Source organism: Mus musculus, chromosome 8 (genome assembly GCF_000001635.26).
Source record: "Mus musculus strain C57BL/6J chromosome 8, GRCm38.p6 C57BL/6J".
In the NCBI taxonomy this organism is placed as follows: Eukaryota; Metazoa; Chordata; class Mammalia; order Rodentia; family Muridae; genus Mus; species Mus musculus.
This window is the reverse complement of record NC_000074.6, coordinates 15,248,526-15,276,239: the sequence shown is the minus strand read 5'-3', so window position 1 is coordinate 15,276,239 and position 27,714 is coordinate 15,248,526.

The window sequence follows — 27,714 nt, the reverse complement described above, 5'->3', positions numbered from 1 at the left end:
ATGTGTGTGCAAGTACAAGAACACCTGTGTGCCTGCACAAGTGGAAGCCAGAGGTCAATCTAAGCTGTTGTTCCTCAGAGGATGCCCACCTTGTTTTGAGACAAGGTCTCTCATATGCTGGTGGCCATGAGCTTAAGGAATCAGCCCATCTGGCCTCGCCAGAGCTGGGATTACAAGGGAAAGCCAGAATGCCCACCTTTCTTTTCACATGGGTTTTGGGATCAAACTCACGTTCTTACACTGGAGCAACTTCTTCAAGCTCCAAACACAGATTTAAACATGGCCTAAGTTCTGTTCTCTCTCACTCACTGTGCAGATGTGTACTCTGGGTACACAGATTGGCCACTGGATTTCAGGTTTTGCTAGCCTGTCTTATGCCGCTTGTTTGACTTTTCTTTATTTAATTATAGCAACTTTTTAAGATGTAATATATTTTACTGTACAAGTAATGAATAAAAGCTTTTTATACCTATAAACTACCTAAATATATAAGTTCTGTTTCACTTTGTACAATGTGTTTTTAAAATGTTGTCTTTTTTGTGGCAGAGGGGATTCAACACAGGGTTTTTCTTATCTCTGTGTAGCTTTCAGTGCCAAGGAACTCCTATTGTAGTCCAGGCTGGTCTAGAACTCACAGATATCTCCCTCTGCCTCCCTGCCTCCCTGCCTCCCTGCCTTTGCTCAAGTGCTAGGATTAAAGCTGTGTACTACCACCACCTGACATGTGTTGCCTCTCTTCCTTTGAGTCTTGGATCCACCATCACCAGTTCTTGTTGGTGACTTGGGGAGGGCTATGTGCTTCTGTCTTTCCATCCCATGTTGAAAATGACTTCTCCCTTGGTGGTGGCTGTCTGTACCATCTCCATGACACAAGGCAGCTCTCTGCTGCCTAAGCATGTGTCTGGACTCTCAGTGACAGACTCTGTAAGTCCCTGTCTTATCCTTTATACCAGTATTGCTTGGGTGATTTTCAGCCTTTTACAATGTGTACATTTTAGAATCTACTTATATGTTTTATTCCCCTTTTTTACTATAATGTAGCACCCAAGGCTATGTGCCTTATAAGAAAATAGGTCTATTTAGTTCACAGTATCATACACTGAAAGTCTAAACTGCCTGGCAAAGACCTGCTTTATTGTAGATAGCAGTGAGGAAAGAGATGAGAAAGATAACACCTCTCAAAAGAAGGAGGCAGAGGGGTACCAGGTCCCTCAGGTGGTCTAAGGAACCCACACTTGCTTCTGCCTCTTTAAGCCCCCGCTACCTCCCAATATTGCTCTGAGCCAGAGCTGGGATATTACTCTGAGGGCCAAGACACTAGCATTTGAACATTTGCAGGAAGAAACATATTAGACCATATGCAAACATAACACCAGATATTAAGGAAAATATAACTTACATTCTAATTAAAATCTACACAATTGGGAGAAATTCTGAGAGCCCTGTAGATTTAGAAACTAACTACATTTGGGCCCAGACTCCTCTTGGCCGCAGCATCCTTCAATGCTTTTTAACAAGGTCTGCCATACTGATACACAATTTTGAACACACACTGTTAGTTTTATGTTTAGATCCTTGGTGATGTAAACGACATTTTAGCGACTTCTGTTTGCATTTAGTGGGCTTGAAAGGTTCCCAAGGTAATGTGCTAGGAGGGGGCTGCGCCAGCAGACACGCTCCTTTGTTCCTTATTTAAGATGCCTCCATGTCAGGCAGTGGTGGCACACGCCTTTAATTCCAGCACTTGGGAGGCAGAGGCAGGCGGATCTCTGAGTTTGAGGATAGCCTGGTCTGCATAGTGAGTTCCAGGACAGCCAGGGCTATTTAGAGAAACCCTGTCTCAGGAAAAAAAAAAAAAAAGATGCCTCCGTATCTTCTGTAGAACCGGTTTTTTCATCAACTTTCCACACTTAGCTTTTCTGGGTTAAGAAGCCCTTGGTGCTAAAAGTTCCTCTGGATGGATCAGTATGTGCCACATGGTATTAAGGGCTCTGGATCTTCTGTGATAACTAACCTTTCCCCTTTTTAAGTCGGGTAGTGAGTTAAGTAACATCTAATGGTTTTCCTCCTAATCTCCTGTCTCTCCATGAGGAAACACAACGAACTTGAAAAGTCCGTGGTTTTAGTACAATGTTGACTTTTTTAGCACAATAAGACTCTATTTCTGAATTTAGAGAGTGTCCTGGCATTTTGTTTCCACCAGCTGTCCCCATGGCTTTGACATCCACACTTCCCAGCTCAGTGACTTAGGAAGTAAAATGCCCCCTCTTTCCTTGCCTCTGTGTTTGGGAAAGTTTGGGTTTGTCTTTGAAGGCTTGGTGGAAGTCATCCGTAAAATTATCTGAGTGTGGTTGCACTCGCCCGTAAAATTATCTGGGGCTGGGAAGTTCCCCTGGGATTCCCTTAAACCACTAACTCCATTCCTTTAATAAGATTATTTAGACCTCCACAGTCTTAAATCACTTGTGGCAGGGCTTTCCACTTAATAACTTCAACACCTTCAGACAGATTTGTACCTTACCTGACATTTATAAAGTAGAGAATTGTATCTTATATTATGACCAATTAACATACTACTTATTTCCTGAATTTTAATATCTGTTACTCTGTCAAAGCTTGTTTTAACGCTATCATCTCTGCTTCTTTTTTGTTGTTGTATTTACCAAGTCCTGATTATCTTATCTATTTTGAAGAATGGGACCTGCGGGTCCTCTGCACAGCCTGTGAGATTTTAAGGACTCCATCATTTTAACTGCCTTCCTTTACGCATATCTTTCCTCTTTTCCTTACATCTTTATACTTAAATTTTATTCTGCCTTTTGTTTTTAAGGTGTAAGATTTCCATAATTTTGGCTTTCCAGCGACTTCACCATTTTTGTCTTTTATTTAGTCTAAAATGTTATTAATGTTTTCAGTAATTGTAAAAAGTAACAGATGTCTCTGTGACATTTTCACACATGCATCTCATTACACCTTGTGCCCCTCCTCAATCTCTAAGCTCTTTGAGAGTCAGTGGTCTCCATCCTTTCCTTTAAGGCTTCTTCTGCTTTCTACACACACGTGCACACATGCGCGCAAACACACACACACGCAAACACACACACATACACACACATGCAAACACACACACACACACATGCAAACACACACACACACATGCAAACACACACACACACATGCAAACACACACACACACATGCAAATACACACACACACATGCAAACACACACACACACACACACACACACACACACACACACACACACGTCTCCATCCCGTTGCCCTGTCCTGGTATCCCTCATTGAATTTAAACCCTATCCTCCCTAGCACATCTGTCTTCCACTATTACATCTGATATGAACATTCTTTTAATCTAGAACCTGCATAGGAGAGAGCACACTCCATTGGAGCCCCTCTAAGCCTGGCTTCTTTGCTTAACATGATGAGCTCCTGTCCTTTCCATTTCCTTAGAAATGACACAATTTCATTTTTCCTTCCCTGGAAGACAAACATGTTCTCTGAAAGATTCAAGCACACATAACACACCCTTCGTCTGATGCCACAGGAAGGATTCTGAGGGGGATAAAGACAGAGGCCAAGATGAGGGTCAGAGAAAAGCACAGTTAAGAACAAAGCCAGCAACGAGGGGGCTGTCTGTCTGTGCATCAGGTGAAAAGAGGGCTATCCATCTGACTGTGTGTCAGGCAATGAGAGGTCTGTCTGTCTACCTGTGCTCCAGGCTCCTGAGTGTAGATCTTGTGAGTCTAGCTACCTCTATGCTGTATGGACTATTGAGCAGCCACAGCCCAGACCCTAGCACCCAGACCCTTCCCTCCTGAAGAGAGGGTCACGACCTATGCTCCTGTTCACTTTAATTAACTGTGTAGCATCGGAGCCAATGGAGAAGAAAAGACAGACCACGGAATTCAAGACAAAGCGTCCATTGGGATCCCTAATTAGAGAAACCTTCAGAACTTTCTGGAATCTGACTGAGGCGCAGAGGCTTGCTCTGAGGCTCCCGTCTAAAACTAATTCACAAGAACATTCACAACAAGACTTGTTTGACTGGTGTGAGAAAAGACAAACAAAAAGCAAACAGCGAAAAATCACAACCGCTGAACCAGTCTGAGGGTGAGCTCCCCTCTCCAAGGCTCACGGGCTTTTTCCTCCCATGTAGCCAATTAGCAGCACTAATGGGACAAGACTCAGATTAATTACCACACGAGCCAACCCCTAATGCGGTCCTTCAGTTATTCTCAGCAGCCTGCCTGTCAAGCAGGCTTTAAGAGCATCGAGGAAACGCAAGGCAGATCGATCTGAACAACAAATCCACCTCTGGTGTGTGTGAGAAAGGCTGGACCAGGCCAGCAGCCAATTGAGGACTCGGGAGGACGGGAGCAGATAATGGGGGGATGAAATCGGTCACTCACTGCACTTACTTTCCTAGATCAATTAGTTATAGAATGACCTTTGCCACTTACAGGGACTGTTTTAGCCTTAGTAAGAGCTAAACAGAGTAAATTACAATTTTGCGAGTGGCGTTTCTGTGAGTGTGTGCCTGTCACATGTGCACGTGTGTGTTGGTGTGCATTCCTGTGGGTATGCAAACACATGAGGGTGTGTGCATATTGAGGCTGCAGGTTAACTTCAGGTGCAGTTCTTCAACAGTCATGCACACTCATTTCGGAGAAGGCTCTCTCACTGTGACCTGGGACTCATGGGTTGGGTTCAGCTGGCTGGTTTGCAAACCCCAAGGATCGATCTGGCACTGCCTCCAACCCCCGGCCTTGCGACTACCACCAGGCTTTTCATGTGGATCTGGGGGTCAAACTTAGGTCTTTAGGCTCATGGGGCAAGAACCTTCCCAAATGAACCATCTTCCTGTAACTAACATTTGACTACCTACTGGCAGACTGCAGCCACACCCTGCAGGGCCCTGCAACTCTGCCTGTCTCCTGCAGAATGGCTGAGAGATTCGGAGAGCACCTGTGTGTCTAGGTAGAGTATGGTCTTTGCCAGAGTGAGCATTCCAATGAGCACATGTGTGGAATAGCTCCAGTGACCAGAAGCCATACCCACAGGGGCTCTGTGTACTCAGAGTCTCAAAGGCCAACAAAACGGGTCCTAAGGAGGGCTGTGTGACCCTGCCTGCCTTGTGACTAGAATTACAATGCCAAGATACATGGCCATAACTCCTTTCTGAAAACAGGATCGGGACCAAGTGCAAATGTTTATTTCTAGTGGACTCCTATAGTGTTCTCTGGGCTTCTGTGGCCCGAGTCTATGCTCATTACGAAGTGAAGTGGCCTACCTTGTAGATTATACCTGTCATGAACAAACATGAGGTAGTCTAGTCTTGGGGTTTTATAGTCCAGAGATACCAAGTCTGCCTCCAGCTCCCTGGCTGCAGTGGTCATGGTGCTAGCATTTTTAAAAGATTTGTTTTATTTATGTGTATGTGGGCATGTTTGCATAAGTTGATACGCATCACAGGCGCTCAGGCACACCCTGGACTTCAGTGAGCCCAGATGCCTGGATTTGAGACCCAGAGGTTCCCAGGATGGATTCACCCACTCTTCTCTCACTAGAGCTGTATGACTGAAGGAACTTAATTTACAAGGCTTTTAAAACTATCTTTTAAAAGAAAAGAAAAGCAAAGGAGAAAAGAAAAGTAAGAGAGCATGGGGTAGTATCATTGCTTTAAAAAAAAAGGCAGCTCACCTTTACATCCGCATTCTCACAGCGCCACCTGCTGGGAGTCTGGAGTAGAGGTACTGTTTGAGAAGAAAAAAGAAACCGGGAAGATTGGAGGATTCTGAGAAACTCAAAAGCTCTGCAGAAGGCGCTTTATATCTCATCTCTGCATTCTGGTTCAGGAAAATGGTGTTCCACGGGTATAATTGATCACAGTCCTAATTGGATGAGAAAATGCCCAGTAGATGAGGAAATACCCACAGACGTCAAATACAGCGCTGCTCCCCTTTCAAATGGATAGAAGCCAGAAAGGGGGAACGCTACCATTTCCAGAACTGCTGTAGGGGACATTATAACTCTTGTAACATGGCACAAAACAGCAGTCATTCACAGTTACATGCTGCTTTTGAGTAAGTGCTGGGATTTGAAGACCCTGAAGGAAATTCGGAAGTGATGTGGAGAAGCCCTGTCACGTTGATGGACCACGCTGTAACTGCCCCATCTACGGTGAAGTTATTTACACCAGCTGTTTGCCAAGCTGACTCGATGCCTGTTTTTATCCACTGTAAATCTTCGTTTGGCCTGTGTGTCTCTGTGCAAAACCAACAACTTTCTGAGGTGTCCTCTGCAAGTTCCTCGCCGACTGACCCTTGTCAGTGGGCGGTTCCTGGGTATTTCTGACGCTGCGTAAGGCACACTACCACAGCCATCCCTATTAAGGATCCCTACTACGCCCTAGCTCTCTCCGGACAGGATCTGACATGCGCCCTACACGTCTTGGATTTTGCGAGAATAAGTGAACACCTTTTGATTCCTGAGATGACGTTCTGGCCAACACACGCTGTTAATTACTTTCGCAAGAAAGGCATATTCAATATGGATGCTTAACACTGATGTTCCAGATGCACGCCATGCTAACTTGAAGATGCCATTAGCCTTTCCAGTTAAGTGTCCCTATGTCATCTTTCTGCTGCTCTGCGTACGTCCACTTCAGCACACTGAGCTCACTGCCACTGCGCGCCATGGCACGGGTGCCACAGTGTGCCCGAGGAAGCTCGAACCGGTGATGGTAACGCTATACGTGGAAAATAAGAAAATATTGTTTCCACCATGTGACTGAAGGCTTCTGAAACAACAAATGAAGCTTTCCTACCCACAACGGGATATCATGCTGACCCAGAGCTCTGCCACCTTGGCCTCTGCGGCAGGTGGGACCCTGTCACGGAAGCTTAAAGTTCTCAGTGTCAGAAACAAAACAGTGCTTTCAAACTAAGGGGAAAACTGAGAACTAGAAAAACCTACGGTGTTGCAGCAAATATTATTTGGGGGCTTCTACCCCACCTTAGGTCATTTAGCTCCCAAATAAAAGACACGAAACCTTCATATGTATAATAAGCCTTAAAACATCAAACCCGGGCAGATATCAACCCTCTATGTTACTTTGTCTGCTTCCTTGTCAGTAACCCCAAAATATCACTTGCTGAGTTCCTCCTGGGCCACTCCTACTCCAACAGGCCATGCCTCACACTCCACCTCTCTGTGACACCTTCCTCTTCCTCCTCCTCCTCCTCCTCCTCCTCCTCCTCCTCCTCCTCCTCCTCCTCCTCCTCCTCCTCCTCCTCCTCCTCTTTCTCCCTCTCCTCGTGGTCTCTCTTCAGACCCCAAGCTCAGGAAGCAAAGCCCCGCCTACCTCTCTTCGACCCAGCTACAGTCTGTGTGTATCTTTACTAATCAACAGTTTTAAACTAAGGAGCACGGTTTATCCAACAAAAGCTGGTATATGTGAGAACTCACTCATCTGGAGGCAAGTAGACCTTGGGATGCATAGCAACAAAGCAAACCTCAACATCACAGCTGCTTGTGCATCTCACCATTCTTTCGGACTGTCAGCCAGTTTGGTCCATGAGTGGGAACAGAGACTTCGCACAGGGGGTTCAGAAGCCCTGTAAGTACTTACAGTGAGTGACCACACCAAGACTGCTTTGTCAGTCCGCAGATCAACTTTATTTAGGGTAATTGAAGGCTTATAAAGTTTGGGAGACTGAGGCTAGGGAGGTGCAGGATGGGAAAAGGTCATTGGCTTAGGGTACCTAGAGTGCCTCATTAGCATGGGGTTGCATTTCAAGAATCTCAGGTGCTGCTGGCTGAACAAGTGAAAGGAGCTGGATCCTATAAACTAATTGAGGCTACCTGATACCTCTCAGGTAGAGGTGAGTGTGGGGGCTTAGAACTCCCTGGACAAGGCCAGAGAAGGAGAAACTCTGCTAAGGAAGGGAGTCCTCCATTATGAGGTGAGCCCCAGAAGGCTCTCTGGTCGATGGTAGACATTGACCTTAATTAGCAGAGCTTCCCCACAGCTGCTAACACACTCAAGGTGTTGGGAGTTAACTTACTGCCTCTGCCAGTCTCACTTTCAGGTTCTCTTCAATTCCCTATTCCCTGTTTCATGAGCAAGCACCTCCCATGGCTGAATGGGTTGTTGTACTCAGGTCCACTCTAGGGTCCTCATGAAAAATCCATCTATCTATGCAATGGGATCCTAAGTACGTGGCACTCATCCCTCCACATTCTCAGCAGGCTACCATAGAGAAACGGAGCTTGCCATGAAAATTTCAAAGAAACTATTAAAACTCATCTCATTTTTAAAATGCACCATCAGCACAGGGTTTATGTTCGTACAAAGGTAAAAGGTTCGTACAAAGCACTCTATTCGGATGCCAACATTTCTAAGTGTCTTTGAGCTGAAGATCTTAGTCAAAAGAGGAGCTGCACTAGGAAATTGGTGACAATGGTGTGCTTTTCTGTACAGTCCTGTAGCTTTCCACATGAATACGTTTAACATCACAGGAGATGAAGATCTCAGGAAGGATGCTGAAATGTGGAGGACGGTGGAGAGGAGCATTCCCAGGTGATGCTCTGGACCCCAGCGTGGGAGTGGCTTCAGAGTCTCCTCAGGCTGAGGCATGCTCTGCAGAGGGACAGTCTTCCAGGTCATCCAGGTCTCAGTGAATGTCCAGAGTCCACCGGGCTGCTGTCACACAGGCTGCGAAGGGAGGGCCACCTGCCACTACGATGTCCCGATGTCCCTGCCTAGCATTAGAGAGCAAGGGATGTGGGATGCCTCTGGGTGATGATTGTGCAGCTACACTGGCTGCAGAGGGCAGTAGTGCAGCCACTGCTAAGTGCTGGACAGCCAGCTTCACAGCACAGAAGGCTGCAAAGGTAGAAACAGACACCTTATGCTCCAGAGAGTTTTAAAAAAAACACCCTAGTCCCACAATTGAATATCATGAATTTTTATCTCCCATAATTCACCCAGTCAGTCCAGGCTTTACATAGTTAATAGTTCCAAGCTGAGTTTTCTCTTAAACAAAACCCAGGGGAACATAGAAAGTGAAGGGATGTAGACCCTGTAGGATTCCTGCAGGCCGGAATCATGGCTAAAGGATGCAAGGAGCACCTTCCCATGGACTTTATCTTCTTGGTTCTTCTCCCTTTTTCTAGATTCCTCAACAAAATACAATACCATTCCACTGACCTGCCAAAACCAGTACAAACCCCCATGGCGCCTCTTCATCTGGGACTCTTTCCCTTTTTACAGGCTATTGGTGTGCATGTTCTGAGGACGCATCACTTAGAACTTCAGTCTGCCGCTTATGGAATTTAAACTCAATTCCACCAGTTACCTCCCTTTGTATGATCAATCCTCCCAGCCCCCAAACTTTGGTGGTTCGGTTTCAGAATGGAGTTCATCAGTTGTTCAGGAGTGAGACCTACCACGGGCTCAGAAAACTTAATCGCACATCTCCCTGGACACAAGCCTACAGTGGGGGACCCATCTTAGGAACGTATTTTCAAAGCTGGAGCAGCAACTAGAAGTTCATGGAAATGTCACGCCTGCCTGTCTGCTATTGTGAGCGGTCCCCGAGAAAACAGGGTGCCAGATTGAAAAACATACAGGTCAGTTGCCCTTTCAAAATTATCAAAGGACGTAAATTAAAGAAGAAAATGCTTTCAAAAAGGCAGGCGACTCTCAAATAAACATCTGGGCTGCTCTGGTGGCTTTTGACTTGCTCCACAAGCCCCAACTGTCCTCACCACTGTCCCTCAAAATCCACCTTCCACTGACCCAAATGAACTCACTGATCCAAACACACCCCAGGAGAGCTTGTTGGCTTTTTTTGCCCATTGTGGCAAAATAACACCAGTGGAGTGTCTACCATTTGCAGAGGCCTCAAGTACAATACACCACGATGCTACTACCACCAAACAGCTCTGTATGGTTCTACATTCATACTGTGACCTCTGAACCCCTTCAATATCTGTTCCCATGCCAACCCTGTAATCCTTGTAACCACCAATATAATTTTAGCCCCTGAGAGTGACCACTCTCCTGCCTCAGATAAGAGCAGTCACAAGTCTTTGCCCTTTGTGCCTAGTTTAAATCACCTAGTACGCCCTCAGGGTTCAGCCATACTTTAGAATTGCCTTCTTTTTCAAAGGTGAAATAGTATTTCATTTTACCTGGGTACCATATCTGTTCATCAACTCATCAGGGGATGTTTGTTGAAGACCAGCATCAACTTGGGAAAGGGTCCTGAGAAAGGGGTGTTTGGGAGTGGTAAATGATTCTGAGTCAGTGGAGGATGCAAGCTGTCAGTTCTGTGCTCTTCTTGAGTTAAATAGTTCTCTGCTTGAGATAACTCTTTGTTGCAGAGCAAAGCCCAGTCTTTTACTTTGCATAAGCTACTTCCTTAGGAATTCAATCAATCATTTATCCCAGGTTCCCTTTTGATTATATCACAAATCAGCATTTTATGACCTAAGTCCCATAACTATATACAGCCCAAAGCTGCTGAGTTCTGCTGCTTGCAGGAGCTGGATCATGGCCTCATTGCTCTATGACATTATCACCAGCTTTCTGTTTTCCCACTCCTTCACTGCCTACGCTTGGCTGTCATGGAACTTACTCTGTAGACTGGCCTTGATCCCGAATGCTGGGATTAAAGGTATGTACCACCATACCTGGACCTAAACTTCATCTAGAACTTTCTCTGTCCCAGGCTGGCCTTGAATTCAGAAATCTGCTTGCCTTTGTCTCTGGGGATTAAAGGTGTAAGGCCTAAGCTTTTCATGGCCACTGTTCCTCAAGATGCGGATCAAAAGCCTGTGTCTTCCAGCCTCAAGATCTGGATCACAAGTATGCCCTTCATCTCTGGATGGTATTTCATTCCAGGTTTAAAGTAAAAACTATTCCTTGGTCAACTGCAAACACAAACAATAAGCTTAGCTGGGTGGGCTCTTGCCCTGAGACCACCAGTCCCTAAATCTCTTTATTACCTTCCTTAAAATCTTTCTGACAGCTGGGCAGTAGTGGTGTATACCTTTGATCCTAGCACTTGGTAGGCAGAGGCATTGGGAGGATTTCTGCGTTCAAGGCCAGCCTGGTCTATAGAGTGAGTTCCAGAACAGCCAGGGCTACACAGAGAAACCCTGTCTGGAAGAAGAAAAAAAAAACTTTCTGACAAAGCTGGCTCATAGTGCAGCGGTCTCTAGCCTTTCAGGTCTATGAATCCCCTCATACAATTCATATTGCATCCTTATATTTTACAGTTGAGAAACCCTCTAAAGAACAGTTCTTACATTGATTCTTGAACTCATGTTTTCTGAGTTATTTCCCACAGCCTTAAGGGCTGTTCTTAAGGTCACAGTGTCACCATATTTCTGAGGCATTTCTGGAATCATGTTGTTCCTGATTATCATTGAGTCATTGACCTTGGCAGGGAAAACATTCCCCAAAGGAGGAATATAAAGTAAAATATATACATTATTATACAAACAAGTCTTATGCCTACGGCCACCATCAGCACTCAAGAAGACCCAGGCCCTAATGGCTCTGCTCCAAGGGTAAAAACTGTGCCACACCATCCCTTCCAAAGCCATGAGGGATCTAGCAGATGTTTGAATTTCTCCCATATCTTTTTCACTGAGAGTGGGTCTGCTGTGACTAGCCAGGATCTTTTACAAGAGGTGGTGCTTAGCTTTTATCTACACACAAGTGATCATCATAGCATGTATAAATATGAAATGACATTCACACATATCCCAGCAACAACACAATAAAACTCTTGAAGACCTGGGGTCTCGAGTAGGAAATCACAAAGTAAAAAGATGTCATTTGTAAATCTAAGACTGAGTACCAGGTTAAGCCAGAGAAGTATCAGCCCACTGTGAACAGATTTTGCTCTGAATAGAAGCAATTGACCCCACTAGCCAGGATTTAGAGGTAAAGACTGTAGGACACAGATCTACCTCAGCCTGAGCTGAGCCTTCAGCAATCAATGGCACAAAGGAGCTATGACAGTTCCCTTTCTAAAAGTCTGCAATCTGGGTAAAATGAGAATTTCTATAAAATGCTGACCCTTGTGACACTGGAAGGCAACTCTGGAGGAGATAGGTACTCTGAGATGGCTTCTGAGGTAGGTGTAATAGTCACACAGCAGAAAAGCACATCTGTTTCACACAGAAATGTAATGTGCTAAGGTATAAAACAACAAAGGCCATAAAACAACAAAGCAAGCCTAAAGGGTGGCAAGTTACATGTGGCTACAGGAAGAGCAAAATGGAGCGAGAGGATGTTTCCATATGTGTGGACACCAAAGACAGTGCAGGAGACATTGTCTTTAGACATGGTGGTGTAGAGGCCACAGGACTATGTGAATCTGAGAGGCTCAGAATGAGATCTACGTTTAGAAACAGTCTCTCTACTCTATGGAAAGCTGAGGCCAAGGACATGAGGGTAGAGATGTCTACAGTCTCAAAGGAATGAGGGAGGATCATATAGACACCTGAAGGAGACAGGGATCTGATAGATACAAGGGCATGAAGCAGGTTCTGGATGAAGGCTACCAGAAGATGCCTCTAGGAGACAGAACATGGGCCAGACATGGGGAAGAGCCTGCTTGCTCAGAAACGGACAGGCAAAGGTTTAACTTTATTAGGGGTCAAGGCAAAACAGCACTTAAATAGTTATAATCATAGGCGAGGTTGTATAAAACACCATTGAGAGAGGGTTTGTTGAGACTGAAATCTTCGTAAGTATTAGACAGACTGCATCACTTACAACTAAGGTAGGATTCAGCATGGAGGAGAAAAGCCTTCCTGGCTCAGAAATCAAGACTTTTCCATTCCTGACCTGCAGGGATTGATCCTTGCAGCCATTCCTCTATCTGATGCTCAGCCCCATCACCAGAAGCTCAGGGAAGGTCTGGCTTTCATAACATATAAATCATTTTATGTGAGGTTTTTGTTGCAAACATAGTGAGCAAAAGGGCATGATTTTACTGTACTGGTCAGCAACAGAATACTCGATATGGTCAACTTAAGAAACATGAATTAACTCACAGTTTCAGAAAGTGGCAGGAATGATTGGTCAGCCCATTGCGTGGGTCTGTAGAGGAGTCCTAGGTAGAATACAACTGTTCATCTCACAGTAGTTAAAAAGAAAGAAAAAAGGGAAGAGTTAACTTTCTTTCTCTAGGCAGCACTTCCTGAAAGTTACTACACTTTCCAATAGTGGCTTAGCTGAGCCTGGCTCTGTGGGCTTGGAGATCTGACACTCTCCATCCAAACTGGAGCAGCCCATCTTGATTCACAACAACACAGAAGGTTTTTTTAATCATAGTTTTAAAAGTTATTCCTTATAAAATGTTCTCATTACAAGTTAGTAACTAGCAATTAAATATTTCTACTTTACCCTTTTTATCTAATCTCATTCCAATTATCCCAAGTTCTATTTTTATGATTATTTATTATTAAATTAAGATGAAGCACCTTAATTTTTTTCTGTCTCCACCTTAATGACCCATAAAGGCACGGCATCAGACAGGTTGTGAATTTGAGAATACCAGATATGAATATGCATCCTGTAAGAACACTCTCAGAAGTCAGGTGGTGGTGGCACACAGGAAGCAGAGGCAGGTGAACTCCTGAATTCAAGGCCAGCCTGGTCTACAGTTCTAGGACATCCAGGACTACACAGAGAAAATCTGTCTGGGGGCAAGGGGAGAGAACACTCAGAGCAACATAACCCCATGCCAAAATAAAAACTAAGTTAGAAACGCATGATTCAGAGAGAAAAATAGAACACTGACACACAAGCCTTTACCAGGTTTCTCTCTGGGGCTGACACATCAGTGCTAATAATTGTCTGTAGCTTGATGTTCTGAGTGGGAAATTCTCTGCATCTCCCCACCAAATATGAAAAAGTTAAAGAAGAAAAATTCCCTTTTGAGGGCTGTGGGGAGGGTTCAGTTGGTTAAGTGCATGAGACAAGCATGAGAGCCAGCACCCACATGGAAATGCTGAGCATGGTGATGCCTGCTCGTAATCCCAGGGCTGGATAGATGGACATAGGTGGATCTCTGGGACTTATTGAACAGCCAGCCCAGTTAAATCTGAGCGTTATAGGCTCATGATAATCCCTATCTCAATAAACAAAATGGATGGCATTGGAGGCATGACATCTGAGGTTAAACTCGGGCTTTCAAACACACATAAACTCATATGCACCTACACATGCGCATGCACGCACACACACATATGCACACACACACACACACATACACACACACACACACACACACACACACCCTACTGCTCTGAGTGCTTTGGGCTCAGCTATAATTCAGATCAACTGCAGACCAGCCTTGATGTTACTCTTGGTATAGTTTGTAGCTCAATGTTTTAATTCCATCTTTTTTGGTACAAAAGCCATAAAAATAAAATTTCAGTATTACATATGCTATACAAATCCACATCACCACAGAAAATACTCTTGCCTGGCCTTAAGATTTAATTCTATAGCTAATAGCCTTCCTCTGGGATTAGTGATTCCTAATTTAGCTCAAAGGTAAAACTATTCCTTTGATCCAATTAAAACTTCAAATAAAATTTGGTAAGGCCCATCCTAGGATTTTTGCCACAACTAAACGTTTAACTGTTAGTGTGGTCACTCTCCTTGGAAGCAACTGAATGTGGACAGTAGATGAGGAGGCCTGCCTGAAGAGTCATGTGGGAGGGAGCAGTTGTCTTAGCTAGGGTTATTTAGCTATGACACCACAATCAAAAGCAAGTTGTGAAGGAAAGGGTTTATTTGGCTTACACTTCCACATCACAGTCCATCATTGGAGGAACTCAGGACAGGAACTCAAGTAGAGAAGGATCCTGGAAGCAGGAGCTGATGCAGAGGCCATGGAGGGATGCTGCTTACTGCCTTGCTTATCATGGCTTGCTCAGCCTGCTTTCTTATAGAGCCTAGGACCACCAGCCCAGGGATGGCACCATGTGCAATGATCTTGTCCCTTCTCCATTCAGTCACTAATTAAGAAAATGTTCTACAGCTGAATTTTATGGGAGTTTTTTTTAATTGAAACTCCCTTATTTCAGATAGCTCTAGGTTGTGTCAAGTTGATATAAAATTAGCTATCAGAGGCAACAAAAGTGAGGAGTCCTGTGTCACAAGTCCTTTATGAGGAGTCACACAGGAACCAGTATGTAGATATTCCTTTATGACAGCTCCTGTCTGATGATCCTGTGTGATAACCCAACGTATGTGGGAACTCTGTGTGATTATATATATATATATATATATATATATATATATATACATACATACACATAATATATATAATAAATATATATATTTATTATATATATTATATATACATAATATATATAAAAATATATATATACATATATATGTGTGTATATATATATACACACATATTTATGTATGTGTGTGTATATATATATACACACACATACATAAATACCCTGGGTGATCACATATGTGTGTGGGACCCTATGTGTTGACCTGTGTGGGGACTCCTGTGTGGAGATCCCTGTGTGAAGAGTGTTGTGTGTAAACCTCTGTGTCAGGGCTCCCTTTGTGAAGACCGCTGCTGGGGACTGAGTGCATCATTTCAAAGCCACCCATGTTTTTATTGCTCAAGGTGGTCTGAGAATCAGGGTCACAGCAAGAAGTTGTGAGGGGGTGTTTGTTTTCCACTAAAATTGAGGACAGTATCAATATTTACAGAAAGGCTTAAATCAAACAAATACATAGATAATTTTTTAAAAAACATAAAGAAACTATACCTGTTCACATTTACATTGATAAAATCTCTTGGATCCTGAACCATTTTCTAAGAAGCCTCACAGAGACCTCGGACAGCCCCTGGACTCCCGCTGCTCTCTCTTCCTCAACTTCCTCCAAGGTGAAGCTTCTCCCTGCTCTGCTCTGCTCTGCTCTGCTCTGCTCTGCTCTGCTCTGCTCTGCTCTGCTCTGCTCTGCTCTGCTCTGCTCCTGCTTCTGCTCTGCTCTGCTCTGCTCCTGCTCCTGCTCCTCCTGCTCCTGCTCCTGCTCCTGCTCCTGCTCCTGCTCCTGCTCCTGCTCCTCCTGCTCCTCCTGCTCCTCCTGCTCCTCCTCCTCCTCCTGCTCCTCCTGCTCCTGCTCCTCCTGCTCCTCCTGCTCCTCCTCCTCCTCCTCCTGCTCCTCCTGCTCCTCCTGCTCCTGCTCCTCCTCCTGCTCCTCCTCCTCCTCCTGCTCCTCCTCCTCCTGCTCCTCCTCCTGCTCTTCCTCCTGCTCCTCCTCCTGCTCCTCCTCCTGCTCCTGCTCCTCCTCCTCCTGCTCCTCCTCCTGCTCCTCCTGCTCCTCCTCCTGCTCCTGCTCCTCCTGCTCCTCCTCCTGCTCCTGCTCCTCCTGCTCCTTCTCCTGCTCCTGCTCCTCCTGCTCCTCCTCCTGCTCCTCCTGCTCCTCCTCCTGCTCCTACTCCTGCTCCTCCTCCTCCTACTCCTCCTGCTCCTGCTCCTGCTCCTCCTCCTCCTCCTGCTCCTCGTCCTCCTCCTGCTCCTGTTCCTGCTCCTGCTCCTGCTCCTCCTCCTCCTGCTCCTCCTGCTCCTGCTCCTCCTGCTCCTCCTGCTCCTGCTCCTGTTCCTCCTCCTGCTCCTGCTCCTCCTGCTCCTCCTGCTCCTGCTCCTGTTCCTCCTCCTGCTCCTCCTCCTCCTGCTCCTCCTCTTCCTGCTCCTCCTGCTCCTCCTCCTGCTCCTGCTCTGCTCTGCTCTGCTCTGCTCTGTCCCAATTCCGTTTGAACTGTGCTTCCTGATGTCTGGGCACACCCCTGACTCCCTCCTCCACATCAGCTTTCTCCTCTTATGACTTCTTCCCAGACCCATTCAAATCCCACATCTTCCTCCCCTGCCTCTCTCTTAGACACCAAGCAAACCCATCATTTGTTGCGGGCCGTGGGGAGAAAGAACGGAGCTAAGACAATCGGTCTCTGATCAAAGCTCAATTTTGCTAATTCGTGCACCGAGTTATGAAGGAGGGGGAAGGGGCCCTTTCGAGCCAAGTCATCCTGGAGTAAAGTTGCAGGTGACCACGGGTTTGACTCCGGAAAAGCAAGGTGGCAGGTAGCAGGTAGCAGCAGTGGGAGTGGTAGAACAATAGGGCGGCAGGCTCCACCTCATGCTCTCTTCTTGCTAACAGTGAACCCAGAGCTAACAGGTTTCAGGCTGAGGGTGGGGAGGTTACAATCATTGACACCAACCTTCTTTTGCATGTACAACTCTCCTGCTCTGCTGCCAGACTTGGGCATTGCCTGCCTGCCTTCCCATGGTTTTCCTCTGTGCTTTGCCCTTTAAGGAAGCATGTACTTTTGTTTCTGTATAATTCAAGAGAAGACTCTACAGACACAATAAAATCACTCTTCCCTTTTCTGCCCCCTCCCAACCCTGAGGAATCATTGCTCCTTTTTAGCAGGTTAGTCAGTGGCCCCTAAACCTGTCTGGTTATTCAGATTCATTTTTAGATCCTGTTGGAAACCACGAAATGATATCCTTTTGATCCCAGACTCAAGTCTCTAGAGCTGTGGTCTTCGCAACATAAGGTCTGGAGCTCTAGGCTTTGTGCATGTTTAGGATGACACCATTGGGCAAGTTGTAGATGGCTCTTGCTCCAAAGATATTAGTCATTAATGGAGGACACAAAAGGAAGTTAGTGCAATGTCTTGTATTTTATGCATACAAAAGAGGGACATCCATTCAGAATGGCCATATAGGATGAGGCCAGAGGGACCAGGGTACCTTCATTCTGTGGTTTTGGTTTTAAGGTGATGAGAGTGTGAATCCACACGCAGGCTTTCAAACTGAGAAGAGGTATCCAATGTTTGGCTGGTGTTTTAGGGGTGTGACTCTGCATTATGGGAGAAAAGTGAAGACCACCATTTCAACCAGAAGAGGAACTATCTTGTAGAACTACCATCTTGTCAGAAGTGATGCTGCCTCTCAAAGTTTTCAGCATAGAGATGCTGATCCAGGGTGCACTGGAGGATGCTCTGGGATATGGGGAGATGATGCTAAAGATGTGGTAAGGATGGGGGCATGGATTCTCTAGGTACAGTTATAGACCGCTTCAATGAACAAATGTTTGAACGAAGGCTGAGGATGCCCTAAAGGAGCAACAGTGGCTACACCTTACATCCGAGTCACACACTATTGCTGATAAAGGACATCAAGGATGCCTGAAGTACGATTTCAGACAGGGTGACGTGGCAGGCAGAAGATGGAAGCAAGAAGTGGTGAGAAAGCTTGAAAAGAAGCCGGAACGGATGAGGCTGGAGCAAGCCCAGGTTGAGCAAGCTTCTTTCTCCTGCCAGGTGGGAGATCCCGCTTTGCTGGGATTTTCTTTAATAAATGAAGAAAGGAGGCGAAGTGCTGGGAAACATGGAGCAAAGACATCATAAAGACCTCACACAGAGAACACTGTTGGAAAGAGTTCAAGGAGAGCTACTTAGGACACAAATGTGAGAAAAACCACGGTCACTGTTGTGCGAAGCCGGGGCTGCTTGGCTGCGACACTAAAGACAGGAGGTGTTGCAGTGTGAGACTGTTCACTAAGACAGAGGTGTTACAGGATGGGTCCCTGGGTAGGCAAGTGGGAGCTGGAAGGGAATTTAAGAGGCAAGGCCTACCTAGTGAGAGTTCTTCAGATCACCAGAGGTGTGACCTTAAGGAACAGCAGGAACAGCAGGGGGTATCCTGGTCTCTTTTTCTACTTTGATTCCCGATAAGTGGTTTCATTCTACTTTACAGCCCTATTAGGACAAATGTTTCTCTATAGGTCTGAAGCAATGGGGCCAACGAACAAAGGCTGAAACTCCAAAGTTGCCCATCACAGTAAGCTTCTCTTTTTTTATCAGTTGACTACTGTGAGCGTCCAGTCACAGAAAGCTGATCAACAGACAGAGAATTGGGCACAGGTATCAAATAGGAGCTCTGTGTATGTTAAAAACAAAGTCACAGAGCTGCGGGGCACAGACCTGGAGAGGTATCAGCCACAAATCTGTGCAAGAGCCCCAAGGATGTCTGTGGCTGAGTCCCATACTCTGTTGGCATGTGTTCTACCGCTATAGTGACTTACGCCACAGGAATGGCAGAGGGGCCAGGCAGAAGCCCAGCCAAGGCTAACTAATCCTCCTTGTCTTCCTAGGGACTGCCTGGGGTCTCAAGGTCACCATGATAAAATAGCATTTAACATTCACAACCTCACATGTAAGGCCATCTTCGAGCCTATGGCTAGAGGGAGGTCTGTGACTCCCAATCATAAGAGGAGAAGAGCTACTTTTAAATAGAGCTACACACATCACACCCCCATCTGAGATTTTTCTTCCCAAAGTTTCAGCTTCTCACCAAAAATGTTACATCTGGCAAATAACTCATGTTTTAAATGGCACACCAGGCCGGATCCGCCATAACTCTGTATGTATAGGGAAAATCATGTGTGGAGATCTTGGACCTGTGTCCCAGTATCTGGCCGTTCTGGGCCTCCCTGGGTGATTCTTTCCTCTCACCACTCTGACCCCTGCCTGGATAGGGAACTGCCCAGTCCAGTGTTCAGTTGGACCTACATCATAAAGCCTAGTCTTAATCTCTATATCTGTAAACAAACTCCAGGCCTTGGGTATTACCTGTGTTAATAACATAGAGGCAGAGGACCACTAGGACCACGCATTTGGGTTTTCAGTGAGCCATCTCTGGTTCTAAGGGCAGTATGCACTGGGTAAGTTTCCATGCTTCCAAGCTGGGGTTGAGGAGGCAATGTCCCGAGTGGGGCCATGTGACACCCTCAGGATGTGATGTGCCCAGAATACATGCAGAAGACCAAACCCATAACCATGCACGTGTGAGGGACCCTATTTACTGTTGCTTTGCTGTCTCCGCACTGCAGGCAATGGCAGCTGCCCTGAGGCCGGCCGGCCTGCATGCACAGGTAAGGATCATCTGAACACTGGCCAGACTGAAAGAGTTAACTCATTTTACACCCAACACTTTTACAACAGGGAAGAGAACAGGACCTCTGCTACTGTCACCTTAAACACCCATTTGCATAATCCACAATTAGCATTTTTATCTGAATTACAAGTTGTTTTCTTTTTAACTCACCATTTGGTGAAACTTTACGAGGGGAAAAAAATAAAACAAAATTAGCAATTTCAAATAGCAGCTAACTAATATGAAGGATGAGGACAGTCTTTGTGGAAATTAAATGCCTGTTTCTAATGCACGCATAATAACGACGCTCATTTCCGTTCTCATGGTAGGCACAGCAGACTATGAACACCCAGACAGGAGGCAGAGCTGGTGACCAAAGAGCCCCTGGTGCTTTATCTTGGAAGGAGGGACATTTATTGGGAGCCTCCTTTGAAACACTTTCATTGAAATTGCAAATAAATTTAATTATCTGGTGATTTTAATTAGCACAAAATAACCTTTTTGTTAACAAGAAAGAAATTGATTTCAGAACAAAATAGGCCAGGTACATCTGAAAAGCCAGCAGAGTGGAGTGGCTTAGGAGAAGGTTGCCCTGCTTGAGCCCAAGCCCACGGAGGGTTGGGGGGGGGGTGAAATAAACATTTATCTGATGGCAAAGAAGATAGAAATGAAGCTACCAGAGCAGAGAGCGCCTCTGAGTTCTGCTGCTGTTTGATTTCTGGTGGCATCTTAGCATCTTCTGTTCCCAGGAAATGGAGTTGAGACTACTAGCCAAGGTGGGTACAGACGACCTCACATCTCACATCTCATGCACAGAACCCCGGGCACTACAGTGGTTTTCACAGAGCACGGGGCAGAAAGAATTATAAACCCACATGCTTTGCTAAGCCTCCATGTTGAATTGCACAGGACACTTGCGCCAGAAATGTTTACCTTCGCCAGGGAGCTACACCCACATCACAAGCTCTGCCCCTGGACCTTATTAATACCAAGGGAGGCATGGGAGCAAGGACAGCCTTCAACCTAGATGTGTCCCTGCCTAGTGGCTGACATCATGTCCACATCAGCTTTGTACTCTTCTCTCCCACTTCCGCTGGAAACCCTCCTGTGATTCAATATCAAATGAGCCACTCATTTAATTATAAAGTCCTTTTCTAGTAAGATTTTACTGTGTGTGTGTACACATATGTATGTATGTATGTATGTATGTATATATGTGTGAGTAGATATGTAAGTAAAACTGTGTGTGTACACATGTGCATGTATAACTGTGTTTGTGTGTACATCTGTGAGTACGTGTGTGTGCACATATGTGGATATACATGTGTATACATTATACGTGAATGGATATGTAAGCAAAACTGTGTATGTGTGTGTGTACACATGTGCACATAACTGTGTGCAAAGTAAAACTGTGTATACATGTGTGCATGTATGACTATGTTTGTGTATACATGTAAGTGAATGCATGTGTGTATACATGTATGTGGGTATACATGTATGTGTGCATGTACGTGTGCGTGGATGTGTAAGTAAAACAGTATGTATACATGTGTGCCTGTATAACTGTGTTTGTGAGTACATCTGTGAGTGAATGCATGTGTGTATACACGTATTTGGATATACATGTATGTGTGAGTGGATATGTAAGTAAAACTGTATATAAAAGTGCATTTATAGCTTGTGTGTACATGTGAGTGAATACATGTATGTGTACACATATGCGGGTATACATATACATGTGCATGCATGCATGAGTGGATATGCAAGCAAAATTGTGTACATGTATGTACACATGTGTATGTATAACTATGTGTGTGTATACATCTGTGAGTGAATGTGTGTGTGCGTGCAAATCCATGCACACGTTTGCTTATTAACTGAGTCTTCACCATACTACCTGCAGTGGCGACCTATATCACACACTCCTTCCCTAATGGTTCTTTCAGCAAATACCAAGTTATGGGAGAGCCATGCAGAAGAGTCTGATAGCACACTATGCTCTGGTGTACAACCTGGAAGGTCCTTTGCATAGCTCAATTGCATGGCTCACTAGTGCACTGGCTGGATATGTAAAACATAAAAGATGATCAGAATTTCTAAAGAACACAGCCACCTGCCTTTGATCTAGTAAAGGTGAGGAAGACGCCTCTTTGAGATGAGCTGAAGAACTAAGGAAACAGATCAGCAGTCACCTGCACACTGCCCATCCAGAAGCGCTAATTGATATAACCCGTCAGCTTTGAACAACCGTTCATCAATGGACTTTCTAGCTTCTCTAAATACCTGGGACTGCACTGCCTCTTTTTTAAAGTTTGTTCTGATGCCAGGAGATGTGGAGAAGTGGAAATGAGCTCAGGAAGGGGGGGGGAGCAGTGGTGTGTGGAGATTTGCATAGCCAGGCACTTCATGGAGACAGACTCTCTCTCTCTCTCTCTCTCTCTCTCTCTCTCTCTCTCTCTCTCTCACTGTAGTGGGTTTCACCCTGTCTTGGAACAGCAACTAGGAGCCTGTGTTTCTGAGCTATCACATCTCTTCTTCAAAACAGGGGTGCCCTATGTGTGTCTCAATAATATGCCACTCTCTGCTGCCGTTCCTAACACAGGCTACAATGTCTATGGAGATGATACAACATCTCACGAATTCCTTCAAAGGTTTCTGAAAACATGTGACTTTCAGAAGTCCTTAATGAGAATACTTTGACCCAAATCCTCTTTTCTTCAGCTACTGAACCCTAGTAGTGAACATGAGAGCTGAAGTCTTCTGGCTGCCTGTGAGCTCACAAAGTTACAGTTGGTGAATAAGGCGTGGTCACAATAAATCAAAGAGAAAGAAGGACTTGTTTATGTTGGCAGTGTTCATGGCAATCAAAGGCAGACACCAAAGAACTGAGCTAGAGAATGGGAAGAAATTGGAGACTGTCTGTCATCCAGTGGGGCACCTGAGGTACTCATGTTAGCTGTCTACACAAAGACCCCTCAGCATTTAGAAAGCACCATGTTGGAACAGAAACACCTTATCTGCATACTTGACCACTCCTACAACTTCTGTCTCTCCGGCAGTGTGCTTTATTTTAAAATAGCTAACAATGTTGGCAGTAATGATCACTACTCACAAAGCTTTGTATACTTGAGGCAAAGCAGTTAGGGGTTGCCTATATCATCCCAGTGAAAATTCACAATAGTCCTAAGAAGACATGTAGCATGGTGTCTGCACTATGGAAAGGTAGAAGATCCACTTCTGTGGGTGACTGCTGAGACAACAGTTCAGCAATCTGAGGTGGACCCAGGACCACTGTCAAGGTTGCTATGGAAACTGTGCTGCTGAGCATCATCTTCCTGGGCTTCTGTGGAGACCGTGCTACCTGGCACCCTTCCCCCAGACCTGTGCTACTGTGGCTGGGCCCTCATGGGTGCCTACCCCACCCCTCATGCTTCACTTTGTAACTCTCCCAGACTCTAGTCATTTCCCTCTGTGTTCCCATGTGGACAAGTGACGCCGTACTGTTTGCTTTTAAGGCCAAGTGGCACTCATGGACATTTTTAAAATGTGTTAAATGGATCATCTGAATCTAAAATGGGAATTAAGTCAAATAGCAATTTAAATATTCTAGAGCCAAACCAGGCAATTACAAGGCAAGACGAATTATTCTCAAGGAGAAAAGAAACCAAAGTACAAAATAAATCTGAGATATTGGCTACACACCACAGGGAGTTACTAAGTGCATTTACTGAATGTAGCATGCACATCACTAGGTCAGCAGATAGGGAGGGGACAAGACATTTAAGTTAGCTCTATTCATAAGTGAGTATGTTCATGTGTGTAAGTTCAAACACATGTGCTATAGAGTAGAGGTCAGAAGACAATGTCAACTGTCAGTTCTCAGAGTCCACCTTTTTGAGTCACTCTCTAATTGTTCACTGTTCAGGCTAGCTGACACATGGGCTTCCAGACTCTCCTAGATCTACCACCACCCAGTTCACCTCCCAAGAGCACTAGGGACACAGGCGAGTGTTACTCCATCCCAACACAGACCCTCATACATGGACTCTACCCCCACTGAACCACTCCTTTCTTCCAGTGTTAATTGGAAACAGCAACTCAAAACTACTTGGAAAGATTGAACATGAGAGGTGATGGTGATTATGTCTGTTCCTAACCACCCGCCCCCCCCCCCGGTCCCCAGCCCCAGAACCCATTAGTAGCCAATAATTCAGTGGGGAATGGTAGGGCCCTGCGAACACCTCCTTGATTCATGATCCATAATTGCCTGTCCACAGGCCCACTGCAGGCAGCTGCAGTTGCTATATATTCATATCTCAGCATTGGTAGCTCTTCTTCCCATCTCCTGGCTTTTATGTTCTTCCTTCCCCTTCCCTAAGGTTCATGGAGTAGTCACCCACATTTCCTCACTAGTCTTTCCTGCCGTTGTTGTTGGTTCTATAACTTTATTTGACATTCAATAGTTATTTCTCCTCTACATTGAGTGTAGAAGTTTTAATATGGTAACAGGGATACAGGTTTACTCACGTATAGAGCTTGTTTGGTGAATCATCATTATGTTTTCTGAACAAATGTACATGGATTTCAAGTGGAACATTCCTTATTCCCGTGGCTCAGATGGCTTGACTAAGCCTGGTATCACTGTGCCCATCTGGAGCCCCCATCTTCTTTATGGCAAATTTCTAGATTCCTTTCAGTGCCCGAGGGGCACACTTCTTTGTTCCCACTGATGGGGCCCAACAGGCTTAAATGGATCGTTCCAAACCTATTGTCACAGATGGCCCTGGTTAACATCAGTGGGTCGCAAAAGATGCAAAGGTGGGAAATGTAGAGAGGAGGAAAGGTTGATAACAGTCAGGAGAAATAAGAGAATGGAAGTTAAAACAAAACAAAACAAAACAAAAAAACCACAAAAACCAGAAATCGTCAAAGAACCAGATTTAATAAACTTTATTCTTAGAATGTAAGAATGAAGAAGTGGAATCTCATGCGGTGGGATGAATCTGCTCCAGTGCGGAAAGGGCGAGGTGAAGACTGTGTAGCCTGTAGGACTTGTGCTGCCAGGGCTGCTCAAACCAGCTTCAGAACCAAACACCTCAGAGGAAAACAAAGGGCATCTCAACAGGGCAGCCAGGCTCTCCCGCAGCCCACAGAAACAGCAGCCAGAGGTGTTGGGGAGCCATTAAGACATTCTCACCTGCAGGGCAGCTTAGCTAGCCTGGAAAGAAACAGGAGTAGGTAGAGTGGAGGTCGGTCACTGGGGAAAGCTAGAGAGCCCTCAAAGTCAGGGTCAGGAACACTGCTATTTGTAAACTCTGGAAATGTGAGATGTTAACTACAACCCAGAGAGGCTAAACCACTACAGAGTCACAGAGTGTCGTGCAAAGAGGGAAGGATTTAGATAATGCAAGTATCGGAATATTAAAAGATCAAATGCTATTTTCCTTGTAAGACATCTGAAAAAAAAAACTAATTTCTTTTATTAGGAGACCCTTATCTCTGAACATTAAAGAGAGAGGTATATATTTTACCTAGATGTTTAATTAAACTGTAGCTATTTAATCAGAATCTCAAAATATTCCATAGAGACCCGAAGGTTCAGGCTCACTTTTCTCCCACAGTGGCTCCAAAAGTCTCATCACTATGTACGTGATCCTGAGTTTCTCCAACACGGAATGAGCAGAATCATAGCTCAGGGTATTAGATGTCAGGGCAAGGGCAAGCTCTGGGTAAACTCCAAGGTTCAATCCCAGCACAAGCAAAGCCTGAAGTCTGGGCCTGCTAGACATCCTCAGCCACTTTTTGTTGACTTTACTTGACAGACTGTGTTTCCCTTCCTTATCTATGTAGTCAACACAGGGATAAAGTCCTCCCTCGAGTAGGTTCTGAGCAGGTGAATGAGAGACATGATGTGGGGTGATGGAAACCGGACAAGACTTTGTAGAGTTCTGGGATTTCTCAGAGAATCCCGCTCCCACTGAGAAAATGGATCCCATGGATGTTCTAATCCTGTTAGCTGCAACTGGCTAGGCTCCAGCCCTGTCCTCCAAGTTGCCCCCCCCCCAAAAAAAACATACTAGTGAGTGATGAGCCATGGCCAGGTGTCCACAAAGCCTAGAGGCTGCTTCTCCATCCTGGGGTCTACTTTGAACATAATTCAGATTTCATTTTATATGAACTATGTCATTTTATTTCAGATCTCAGGAAGCAGTCACTAAAATGCTTTCAAAAACTCAAAAAGTTTTAATTCTGCAAATGGCATCTACCTTGCTCCCTGGGAAGACAAGGAAGGACCTCATTGTAAGAAAAAGACTGATATGCAAAAATGTTTGGCTGCAACTGATATTTCAGGGTACTATGGCAGCTTCTAAAGGAGTTCACGGAGAGGAAGTGCTGAGAGGGGAGTCCCATTCTGAACTGGAGGTCTGTTCCCTTGGGCTCCAACAAGGAGAGAGCTCCTTCAGAATGTCCCTGCATGTGGGAGCTTTTATTTCTTTTCAGATACCTCTGGTCTCTGAAGCTCTTTGGCAAGCTGATGGGCAGGACCGTCTCCCGACAGTGCAATACAGCTTGGCTTCTCTAGACTTTAAAGGGCGATCAACTGGGATGAATTAATCTACTTGGACTTTTTATATTTAGCCTAATTCTCAGAAATGCATATTCAGCGCGAGGCTTATAAAATGTGCATTCGGAATATTGAAATCATACTGTGGTTCAGACAAATGCTGAGCTAGCTAGCAGACCCTTCGTACAGGCTCTGAGCAAACATGACAGTCCTAGCGCTTGTCTCTTACACCAGGGGGCTCACGCTTTAATGAGGATGTCCTGTTCTGAACCTTCCTTTTCCAAGGGAAGAGTTGGAATTCTGTGAGGGTTCATCCCGCTGAGCTGAGGCTAGTCGGTAAGGGTGAAGCTAACCTTGTCCCTGCATTGAAGTTCAGAACACGGACGGCTTCATTGCTTGGCACAATAGCTGCATTTTTTAAAAAATATTGTCTATTATGTCGAATCACGGTGCACACTCATAATTCTCTCTTTTAACTTTGAAGGAATACTTTTAAAGCATAATATGTTAAACACTCCATATAGCACCACTGTGGTTGCATTTTTAATTCTTTCTTTTCCTCCTTTCTCTCTTCTCCATCCTGGCAGCATCTCCTGGGACAAGCAAGTCAGAAATACAGAGTCTCAATCCCACCCAGTCTCCCTGAGTTAGAAAGTCCATCTTGATCAGATCTCCTGGGAATTTACATGGGAGGATGCGCTTAAGGAACACAGATGTAGATGGAACCCTTCTCCATTGTCCTAGGTTCTGAGCTCTTCAGACAGAGGAATCCTGAAGGACAGACAGCTCCATGAGTGGACAGTGGACACTGTGGTATCAGAACTCTGAAGCCTCCTCTCAACGTCCCTACTACTTAGGCTGAGGCTGGGAGATGCATGGCTGGGGGCTGAGATGAGGAAGCATCCGTGACAGAAAGGAGCTTGGGCAGTCGCCACCTGCAGAGCTCTGCTCTCTGTGCAGCGTGAAGTCTCATGTGTGAGTCTGTGACATCCTATGTTAGGCCAAAGCCTTGATTCTCGCCTATGGATTTCCACACACAATAGTATAAAACACACCCAACCCAGTAGAGGGCTATTCTGCCCCATAGTTACAGTGACTTCCTACTGACCCTACCCTGGCCA